We start from the raw sequence: 12,147 nt of genomic DNA, 5'->3' as shown, positions 1-12,147 counted from the left end.
TGGTGGTATTATATGAGCTGTGTATAGTGTTATTATATGAGCTGTGTTTAGTGTTATTATATGAGATGTGTATGGTGGTAATATATGAGCTGTGTATGGTGGTATTATATGAGCTTTGTATGGTGGTATTATATGAGCTGTGTATGGTGGTATTATATGAGCTCTGTATGGTGGTATTATATGAGCTGTGTATGGTGGTATTATATGAGCTGTGTATGGTGGTATTATATGAGCTCTGTATGGTGGTATTATATGAGCTGTGTATGGTGGTATTATATGAGCTGTGTATGGTGGTATTATATGAGCTGTGTATGGTGGTATATGAGCTGTGTATGGTGGTATATGAGCTGTGTATGGTGGTATTATATGAGCTGTGTATTGTGGTATTATATGAGCTGTGTATGGTGGTATTATATGAGCTGTGTATAGTGTTATTATATGAGATGTGTATGGTGGTATTATATGAGCACTGTATGGTGGTATTATATGAGCTATGTATGGTGGTATTATATGAGCTGTGTATGGTAATATTATAAGAGCTGTGTATGGTGGTATTATATGAGCTATGTATGGTGGTATTATATGAGCTGTGTACGGTGGTATTATATGAGCTGTGTATGGTGGTATTATATGAGTAGTGTGTGGTGGTATTATATGAGCTGTGTATGGTGGTATTATATGAGCAGTGTATGGTGGTATTATATGAGCTGTGTATGGTGGTATTATATGAGCGGTGTATGGTGGTATTATATGAGCAGTGTATGGTGGTATTATATGAGCTCTGTGTTGTGGTATTATATGAGCTGTGTATGGTAGTATTATATGAGCTTTGTATGGTGGTATATGAGCTGTGTATGGTGGTATTATATGAGCAGTGTATGGTGGTATTATATGAGCTATGTGTGGTGGTACTATATGAGCTTTGTATGGTGGTATTATATGAGCTGTGTATGGTGGTATTATAGGAGCTGTGTATGGTGGTATTATAGGAGCTGTGTATGGTGGTATTATAGGAGCTGTGTATGGTGGTATTATATGAGCTGTGTATGGTGGTATTATAGGAGCTGTGTATGGTGGTATTATATGAGCTGTGTATGGTGGTATTATATGAGCACTGTATGGTGGTATTATATGAGCACTGTATGGTGGTATTATATGAGCACTGTATGGTGGTATTATATGAGCTGTGTATGGTGGTATTATATGAGCACTGTATGGTGGTGTTATATGAGCGGTGTATGGTGGTATTATATGAGCTGTGTATGGTGGTATTATATGAGCTGTGTATGGTGGTATTATATGAGCTGTGTATGGTGGTATTATATGAGCTGTGTATGGTAGTATTATATGAGCTGTGTATGGTGGTGTTATATGAGCAGTGTATGGTGGTATTATATGAGCAGTGTATGGTGGTATTATATGAGCTGTGTATGGTAGTATTATATGAGCTGTGTATGGTGTTATTATATGAGCTGTGTATGGTGGTATTATATGAGCTGTGTATGGTGGTATTATATGAGCTGTGTACGGTGGTATTATATGAGCACTGTATGGTGGTATTATATGAGCAGTGTATGGTGGTGTTATATGAGCAGTGTATGGTGGTATTATATGAGCAGTGTATGGTGGTATTATATGAGCAGTGTATGGTGGGATTATATGAGCTGTGTATGGTAGTATTATATGAGCTGTGTATGGTGGTATTATATGAGCAGTGTATGGTGGGATTATATGAGCTGTGTATGGTGGTATTATATGAGCTGTGTACGGTGGTATTATATGAGCACTGTATGGTGGTATTATATGAGCAGTGTATGGTGGTGTTATATGAGCAGTGTATGGTGGTATTATATGAGCAGTGTATGGTGGTATTATATGAGCAGTGTATGGTGGTATTATATGAGCTGTGTATGGTAGTATTATATGAGCTGTGTATGGTGGTATTATATGAGCAGTGTATGGTGGGATTATATGAGCTGTGTATGGTAATATTATATGAGCTGTGTATGGTGGTATTATATGAGCACTGTATAGTGGTATTATATGAGCTGTGTATGGTGGTATTATATGAGGTGTGTATGGTGGTAATATATGAGCTGTGTATGATGGTATTATATGAGCTGTGTATGGTGGTATTATATGAGCAGTGTATGGTGGTATTATATGAGCTGTGTATGGTGGTATTATATGAGGTGTGTATGGTGGTATTATATGAGCACTGTATGGTGGTATTATATGAGCAGTGTATGGTGGTATTATATGAGCAGTGTATGGTGGTATTATATGAGCTGTGTATGGTGGTATTATATGAGGTGTGTATGGTGGTATTATATGAGCACTGTATGGTGGTATTATATGAGCAGTGTATGGTGGTGTTATATGAGCAGTGTATGGTGGTATTATATGAGCTGTGTATGGTGGTATTATATGAGCACTGTATGGTGGTATTATATGAGCAGTGTATGGTGGTGTTATATGAGCAGTGTATGGTGGTATTATATGAGCTGTGTATGGTGGTATTATATGAGGTGTGTATGGTGGTAATATATGAGCTGTGTATGGTGGTATTATATGAGCTGTGTATGGTGGTATTATATGAGCACTGTATGGTGGTATTATATGAGCAGTGTATGGTGGTATTATATGAGCTGTGTATGGTGGTATTATATGAGCAGTGTATGGTGGTATTATATGAGCAGTGTATGGTGGGATTATATGAGCAGTGTATGGTGGTATTATATGAACACTGTATGATGGTATTATATGAGCACTGTATAGTGGTATTATATGAGCTGTGTATGGTGGTATTATATGAGGTGTGTATGGTGGTAATATATGAGCTGTGTATGATGGTATTATATGAGCTGTGTATGGTGGTATTATATGAGCAGTGTATGGTGGTATTATATGAGCTGTGTATGGTGGTAATATGTGAGCAGTGTATGGTGGTATTATATGAGCTGTGTATGGTGGTATTATATGAGCTGTGTATGGTGGTATTATATGAGGTGTGTATGGTGGTAATATATGAGCTGTGTATGGTGGTATTATATGAGCTGTGTATGGTGGTATTATATGAGCACTGTATGGTGGTATTATATGAGCAGTGTATGGTGGTATTATATGAGCTGTGTATGGTGGTATTATATGAGCCGTGTATGGTGGTATTATATGAGCTGTGTATGGTGGTATTATATGAGCTGTGTATGGTGGTATTATATGAGCACTGTATGGTGGTATTATATGAGCAGTGTATGGTGGTATTATATGAGCTGTGTATGGTGGTATTATATGAGCAGTGTATGGTGGTATTATATGAGCTGTGTATGGTGGTATTATATGAGTAATGTGTGGTGGTATTATATGAGCTGTGTATGGTGGTATTATATGAGCAGTGTATGGTGGTATTATATGAGCTGTGTATGGTGGTATTATATGAGCTGTGTATGGTGGTAATATATGAGCTGTGTATGGTGGTATTATATGAGCTGTGTATGGTGGTAATATATGAGCTGTGTATTGTGGTATTATATGAGCACTGTATGGTGGTATTAGATGAGCTGTGTTTGGTGGTGATATATGAGCACTGTATGGTGATATTATATGAGCTGTGTATGGTGGTATTATATGAGCTGTGTGTGGTGATATTATATGAGCTGTGTATGGTGGTATTATATGAGCAGTGTATGGTGTTATTATATGAGCTGTGTATGGTGGTATTATATGAGCTATGTATGGTGTTGTTATAGAGCACTGTATGGTAGTATTATATGAGCTGTGTATGGTGGTATTATATGAGATGTGTATGGTGGTAATATATGAGCTGTGTATGGTGGTATTATATGAGCTGTGTATGGTGGTATTATATGAGCTGTGTATGGTGGTATTATATGAGCTGTGTATTGTGGTATTATATGAGCTGTGTATGGTGGTATTATATGAGCTGTGTATAGTGTTATTATATGAGATGTGTATGGTGGTATTATATGAGCACTGTATGGTGGTATTATATGAGCTATGTATGGTGGTATTATATGAGCTGTGTATGGTAATATTATAAGAGCTGTGTATGGTGGTATTATATGAGCTATGTATGGTGGTATTATATGAGCTGTGTACGGTGGTATTATATGAGCTGTGTATGGTGGTATTATATGAGTAGTGTGTGGTGGTATTATATGAGCTGTGTATGGTGGTATTATATGAGCTATTTATGGTAATATTATATGAGCTGTGTATGGTGGTATTATATGAGCTATGTATGGTGGTATTATATGAGCTGTGTACGGTGGTATTATATGAGCTGTGTATGGTGGTATTATATGAGTAATGTGTGGTGGTATTATATGAGCTGTGTATGGTGGTATTATATGAGCAGTGTATGGTGGTATTATATGAGCTGTGTATGGTAGTATTATATGAGCAGTGTATGGTGCTGTTATATGAGCTCTGTATGGTGGTATATGAGCTGTGTATGGTGGTATTATATGAGCTGTGTATGGTGGTATTATATGAGCTATTTATGGTAATATTATATGAGCTGTGTATGGTGGTATTATATGAGCTATGTATGGTGGTATTATATGAGCTGTGTACGGTGGTATTATATGAGCTGTGTATGGTGGTATTATATGAGTAATGTGTGGTGGTATTATATGAGCTGTGTATGGTGGTATTATATGAGCAGTGTATGGTGGTATTATATGAGCTGTGTATGGTAGTATTATATGAGCAGTGTATGGTGCTGTTATATGAGCTCTGTATGGTGGTATATGAGCTCTGTATGGTGGTATATGAGCTGTGTATGGTGGTATTATATGAGCTATGTATGGTGTTGTTATAGAGCACTGTATGGTAGTATTATATGAGCTGTGTATGGTGGTATTATATGAGCACTGTATGGTGGTATTATATGAGCTGTGTATGGTGGTATTATATGAGCTGTGTATGGTGGTATTATATGAGCTGTATATTGTGGTATTATATGAGCTGTGTATGGTGGTATCATATGAGCTGTGTATGGTGGTATTATATGAGCTGTGTATGGTGGTATTATATGAGCTGTGTATGGTGGTATTATATGAGCTGTGTATAGTGGTATTATATGAGTAGTGTGTGGTGGTATTATATGAGCTGTGTATGGTGGTATTTTATGAGCTATTTATGGTAATATTATATGAGCTGTGTATGGTGGTATTATATGAGCTATGTATGGTGGTATTATATGAGCTGTGTACGGTGGTATTATATGAGCTGTGTATGGTGGTATTATATGAGTAATGTGTGGTGGTATTATATGAGCTGTGTATGGTGGTATTATATGAGCAGTGTATGGTGGTATTATATGAGCTGTGTATGGTGGTATTATATGAGCAGTGTATGGTGCTGTTATATGAGCTCTGTATGGTGGTATATGAGCTGTGTATGGTGGTATTATATGAGCTGTGTATGGTGGTATTATATGAGCTGTGTATAGTGTTATTATATGAGCTGTGTTTAGTGTTATTATATGAGATGTGTATGGTGGTAATATATGAGCTGTGTATGGTGGTATTATATGAGCTTTGTATGGTGGTATTATATGAGCTGTGTATGGTGGTATTATATGAGCTCTGTATGGTGGTATTATATGAGCTGTGTATGGTGGTATTATATGAGCTGTGTATGGTGGTATTATATGAGCTCTGTATGGTGGTATTATATGAGCTGTGTATGGTGGTATTATATGAGCTGTGTATGGTGGTATTATATGAGCTGTGTATGGTGGTATATGAGCTGTGTATGGTGGTATATGAGCTGTGTATGGTGGTATTATATGAGCTGTGTATTGTGGTATTATATGAGCTGTGTATGGTGGTATTATATGAGCTGTGTATAGTGTTATTATATGAGATGTGTATGGTGGTATTATATGAGCACTGTATGGTGGTATTATATGAGCTATGTATGGTGGTATTATATGAGCTGTGTATGGTAATATTATAAGAGCTGTGTATGGTGGTATTATATGAGCTATGTATGGTGGTATTATATGAGCTGTGTACGGTGGTATTATATGAGCTGTGTATGGTGGTATTATATGAGTAGTGTGTGGTGGTATTATATGAGCTGTGTATGGTGGTATTATATGAGCAGTGTATGGTGGTATTATATGAGCTGTGTATGGTGGTATTATATGAGCGGTGTATGGTGGTATTATATGAGCAGTGTATGGTGGTATTATATGAGCTCTGTGTTGTGGTATTATATGAGCTGTGTATGGTAGTATTATATGAGCTTTGTATGGTGGTATATGAGCTGTGTATGGTGGTATTATATGAGCAGTGTATGGTGGTATTATATGAGCTATGTGTGGTGGTACTATATGAGCTTTGTATGGTGGTATTATATGAGCTGTGTATGGTGGTATTATAGGAGCTGTGTATGGTGGTATTATAGGAGCTGTGTATGGTGGTATTATAGGAGCTGTGTATGGTGGTATTATATGAGCTGTGTATGGTGGTATTATAGGAGCTGTGTATGGTGGTATTATATGAGCTGTGTATGGTGGTATTATATGAGCACTGTATGGTGGTATTATATGAGCACTGTATGGTGGTATTATATGAGCACTGTATGGTGGTATTATATGAGCTGTGTATGGTGGTATTATATGAGCACTGTATGGTGGTGTTATATGAGCGGTGTATGGTGGTATTATATGAGCTGTGTATGGTGGTATTATATGAGCTGTGTATGGTGGTATTATATGAGCTGTGTATGGTGGTATTATATGAGCTGTGTATGGTAGTATTATATGAGCTGTGTATGGTGGTGTTATATGAGCAGTGTATGGTGGTATTATATGAGCAGTGTATGGTGGTATTATATGAGCTGTGTATGGTAGTATTATATGAGCTGTGTATGGTGTTATTATATGAGCTGTGTATGGTGGTATTATATGAGCTGTGTATGGTGGTATTATATGAGCTGTGTACGGTGGTATTATATGAGCACTGTATGGTGGTATTATATGAGCAGTGTATGGTGGTGTTATATGAGCAGTGTATGGTGGTATTATATGAGCAGTGTATGGTGGTATTATATGAGCAGTGTATGGTGGGATTATATGAGCTGTGTATGGTAGTATTATATGAGCTGTGTATGGTGGTATTATATGAGCAGTGTATGGTGGGATTATATGAGCTGTGTATGGTGGTATTATATGAGCTGTGTACGGTGGTATTATATGAGCACTGTATGGTGGTATTATATGAGCAGTGTATGGTGGTGTTATATGAGCAGTGTATGGTGGTATTATATGAGCAGTGTATGGTGGTATTATATGAGCAGTGTATGGTGGTATTATATGAGCTGTGTATGGTAGTATTATATGAGCTGTGTATGGTGGTATTATATGAGCAGTGTATGGTGGGATTATATGAGCTGTGTATGGTAATATTATATGAGCTGTGTATGGTGGTATTATATGAGCACTGTATAGTGGTATTATATGAGCTGTGTATGGTGGTATTATATGAGGTGTGTATGGTGGTAATATATGAGCTGTGTATGATGGTATTATATGAGCTGTGTATGGTGGTATTATATGAGCAGTGTATGGTGGTATTATATGAGCTGTGTATGGTGGTATTATATGAGGTGTGTATGGTGGTATTATATGAGCACTGTATGGTGGTATTATATGAGCAGTGTATGGTGGTATTATATGAGCAGTGTATGGTGGTATTATATGAGCTGTGTATGGTGGTATTATATGAGGTGTGTATGGTGGTATTATATGAGCACTGTATGGTGGTATTATATGAGCAGTGTATGGTGGTGTTATATGAGCAGTGTATGGTGGTATTATATGAGCTGTGTATGGTGGTATTATATGAGCACTGTATGGTGGTATTATATGAGCAGTGTATGGTGGTGTTATATGAGCAGTGTATGGTGGTATTATATGAGCTGTGTATGGTGGTATTATATGAGGTGTGTATGGTGGTAATATATGAGCTGTGTATGGTGGTATTATATGAGCTGTGTATGGTGGTATTATATGAGCACTGTATGGTGGTATTATATGAGCAGTGTATGGTGGTATTATATGAGCTGTGTATGGTGGTATTATATGAGCAGTGTATGGTGGTATTATATGAGCAGTGTATGGTGGGATTATATGAGCAGTGTATGGTGGTATTATATGAACACTGTATGATGGTATTATATGAGCACTGTATAGTGGTATTATATGAGCTGTGTATGGTGGTATTATATGAGGTGTGTATGGTGGTAATATATGAGCTGTGTATGATGGTATTATATGAGCTGTGTATGGTGGTATTATATGAGCAGTGTATGGTGGTATTATATGAGCTGTGTATGGTGGTAATATGTGAGCAGTGTATGGTGGTATTATATGAGCTGTGTATGGTGGTATTATATGAGCTGTGTATGGTGGTATTATATGAGGTGTGTATGGTGGTAATATATGAGCTGTGTATGGTGGTATTATATGAGCTGTGTATGGTGGTATTATATGAGCACTGTATGGTGGTATTATATGAGCAGTGTATGGTGGTATTATATGAGCTGTGTATGGTGGTATTATATGAGCCGTGTATGGTGGTATTATATGAGCTGTGTATGGTGGTATTATATGAGCTGTGTATGGTGGTATTATATGAGCACTGTATGGTGGTATTATATGAGCAGTGTATGGTGGTATTATATGAGCTGTGTATGGTGGTATTATATGAGCAGTGTATGGTGGTATTATATGAGCCGTGTATGGTGGTATTATATGAGCTGTGTATGGTGGTATTATATGAGCTGTGTATGGTGGTATTATATGAGCAGTGTATGGTGGTATTATATGAGCTGTGTATGGTGGTATTATATGAGCTGTGTATGGTGGTATTATATGAGCTGTGTATGGTGGTATTATATGAGCCGTGTATGGTGGTAGTATATGAGCCGTGTATGATGGTATTATATGAGCCGTGTATGGTGGTAGTATATGAGCCGTGTATGGTGGTATTATATGAGCCGTGTATGGTGGTATTATATGAGCTGTGTATGGTGGTATTATATGAGCTGTGTATGGTGGTATTATATGAGCAGTGTATGGTGGTATTATATGAGCTGTGTATGATGGTATTATATGAGCTGTGTATAGTGTTATTATATGAGCTGTGTATGGTGGTATTATATGAGGTGTGTATGGTGGTAATATATGAGCTGTGTATGATGGTATTATATGAGCTGTGTATGGTGGTATTATATGAGCTGTGTATGGTGGTATTATATGAGCTGTGTATGGTGGTATTATATGAGCTGTGTATAGTGGTATTATATGAGCAGTGTATGATGGTATTATATGAGCTGTGTATGATGGTATTATATGAGCTGTGTATGGTGGTATTATATGAGCTGTGTATGGTGGTATATGAGCTGTGTATGGTGGTATAATATGAGCAGTCTATGGTGGTATTATATGAGCTGTGTATGGTGGTATGTGAGCAGTGTATGGTGGTATTATATGAGCTGTGTATGGTGGTGTTATATGAGCTGTGTATGATGGTATTATGTGAGCAGTGTATGGTGGTATTATATGAGCTGTGTATGGTGGTATTATATGAGCAGTGTATGGGGGTATTATATGAGCCGTGTATGGTGGTATTATATGAGCTGTGTATGGTGGTATTATATGAGCTGTGTATGGTGGTATTATATGAGCAGTGTATGGTGGTATTATATGAGCCGTGTATGGTGGTATTATATGAGCTGTGTATGGTGGTATTATATGAGCTGTGTATGGTGGTATTATATGAGCAGTGTATGGTGGTATTATATGAGCTGTGTATGATGGTATTATATGAGCTGTGTATAGTGTTATTATATGAGCTGTGTATGGTGGTATTATATGAGGTGTGTATGGTGGTAATATATGAGCTGTGTATGGTGGTATTATATGAGCTGTGTATGGTGGTATTATATGAGCACTGTATGGTGGTATTATATGAGCAGTGTATGGTGGTATTATATGAGCTGTGTATGGTGGTATTATATGAGCCGTGTATGGTGGTATTATATGAGCTGTGTATGGTGGTATTATATGAGCTGTGTATGGTGGTATTATATGAGCACTGTATGGTGGTATTATATGAGCAGTGTATGGTGGTATTATATGAGCTGTGTATGGTGGTATTATATGAGCTGTGTATGGTGGTATTATATGAGCTGTGTATGGTGGTATTATATGAGCCGTGTATGGTGGTAGTATATGAGCCGTGTATGATGGTATTATATGAGCCGTGTATGGTGGTAGTATATGAGCCGTGTATGGTGGTATTATATGAGCCGTGTATGGTGGTATTATATGAGCTGTGTATGGTGGTATTATATGAGCTGTGTATGGTGGTATTATATGAGGTGTGTATGGTGGTAATATATGAGCTGTGTATGATGGTATTATATGAGCTGTGTATGGTGGTATTATATGAGCAGTGTATGGTGGTATTATATGAGCTGTGTATGGTGGTATTATATGAGGTGTGTATGGTGGTATTATATGAGCACTGTATGGTGGTATTATATGAGCAGTGTATGGTGGTATTATATGAGCAGTGTATGGTGGTATTATATGAGCTGTGTATGGTGGTATTATATGAGGTGTGTATGGTGGTATTATATGAGCACTGTATGGTGGTATTATATGAGCAGTGTATGGTGGTGTTATATGAGCAGTGTATGGTGGTATTATATGAGCTGTGTATGGTGGTATTATATGAGCACTGTATGGTGGTATTATATGAGCAGTGTATGGTGGTGTTATATGAGCAGTGTATGGTGGTATTATATGAGCTGTGTATGGTGGTATTATATGAGGTGTGTATGGTGGTAATATATGAGCTGTGTATGGTGGTATTATATGAGCTGTGTATGGTGGTATTATATGAGCACTGTATGGTGGTATTATATGAGCAGTGTATGGTGGTATTATATGAGCTGTGTATGGTGGTATTATATGAGCAGTGTATGGTGGTATTATATGAGCAGTGTATGGTGGGATTATATGAGCAGTGTATGGTGGTATTATATGAACACTGTATGATGGTATTATATGAGCACTGTATAGTGGTATTATATGAGCTGTGTATGGTGGTATTATATGAGGTGTGTATGGTGGTAATATATGAGCTGTGTATGATGGTATTATATGAGCTGTGTATGGTGGTATTATATGAGCAGTGTATGGTGGTATTATATGAGCTGTGTATGGTGGTAATATGTGAGCAGTGTATGGTGGTATTATATGAGCTGTGTATGGTGGTATTATATGAGCTGTGTATGGTGGTATTATATGAGGTGTGTATGGTGGTAATATATGAGCTGTGTATGGTGGTATTATATGAGCTGTGTATGGTGGTATTATATGAGCACTGTATGGTGGTATTATATGAGCAGTGTATGGTGGTATTATATGAGCTGTGTATGGTGGTATTATATGAGCCGTGTATGGTGGTATTATATGAGCTGTGTATGGTGGTATTATATGAGCTGTGTATGGTGGTATTATATGAGCACTGTATGGTGGTATTATATGAGCAGTGTATGGTGGTATTATATGAGCTGTGTATGGTGGTATTATATGAGCAGTGTATGGTGGTATTATATGAGCCGTGTATGGTGGTATTATATGAGCTGTGTATGGTGGTATTATATGAGCTGTGTATGGTGGTATTATATGAGCAGTGTATGGTGGTATTATATGAGCTGTGTATGGTGGTATTATATGAGCTGTGTATGGTGGTATTATATGAGCTGTGTATGGTGGTATTATATGAGCCGTGTATGGTGGTAGTATATGAGCCGTGTATGATGGTATTATATGAGCCGTGTATGGTGGTAGTATATGAGCCGTGTATGGTGGTATTATATGAGCCGTGTATGGTGGTATTATATGAGCTGTGTATGGTGGTATTATATGAGCTGTGTATGGTGGTATTATATGAGCAGTGTATGGTGGTATTATATGAGCTGTGTATGATGGTATTATATGAGCTGTGTATAGTGTTATTATATGAGCTGTGTATGGTGGTATTATATGAGGTGTGTATGGTGGTAATATATGAGCTGTGTATGATGGTATTATATGAG

Source organism: Rhinoderma darwinii, unplaced genomic scaffold, assembly GCF_050947455.1.
Source record: "Rhinoderma darwinii isolate aRhiDar2 unplaced genomic scaffold, aRhiDar2.hap1 Scaffold_2763, whole genome shotgun sequence".
In the NCBI taxonomy this organism is placed as follows: Eukaryota; Metazoa; Chordata; class Amphibia; order Anura; family Rhinodermatidae; genus Rhinoderma; species Rhinoderma darwinii.
The sequence above is the reverse complement of the archived record's forward strand: the minus strand, read 5'-3'. Positions refer to the sequence as shown.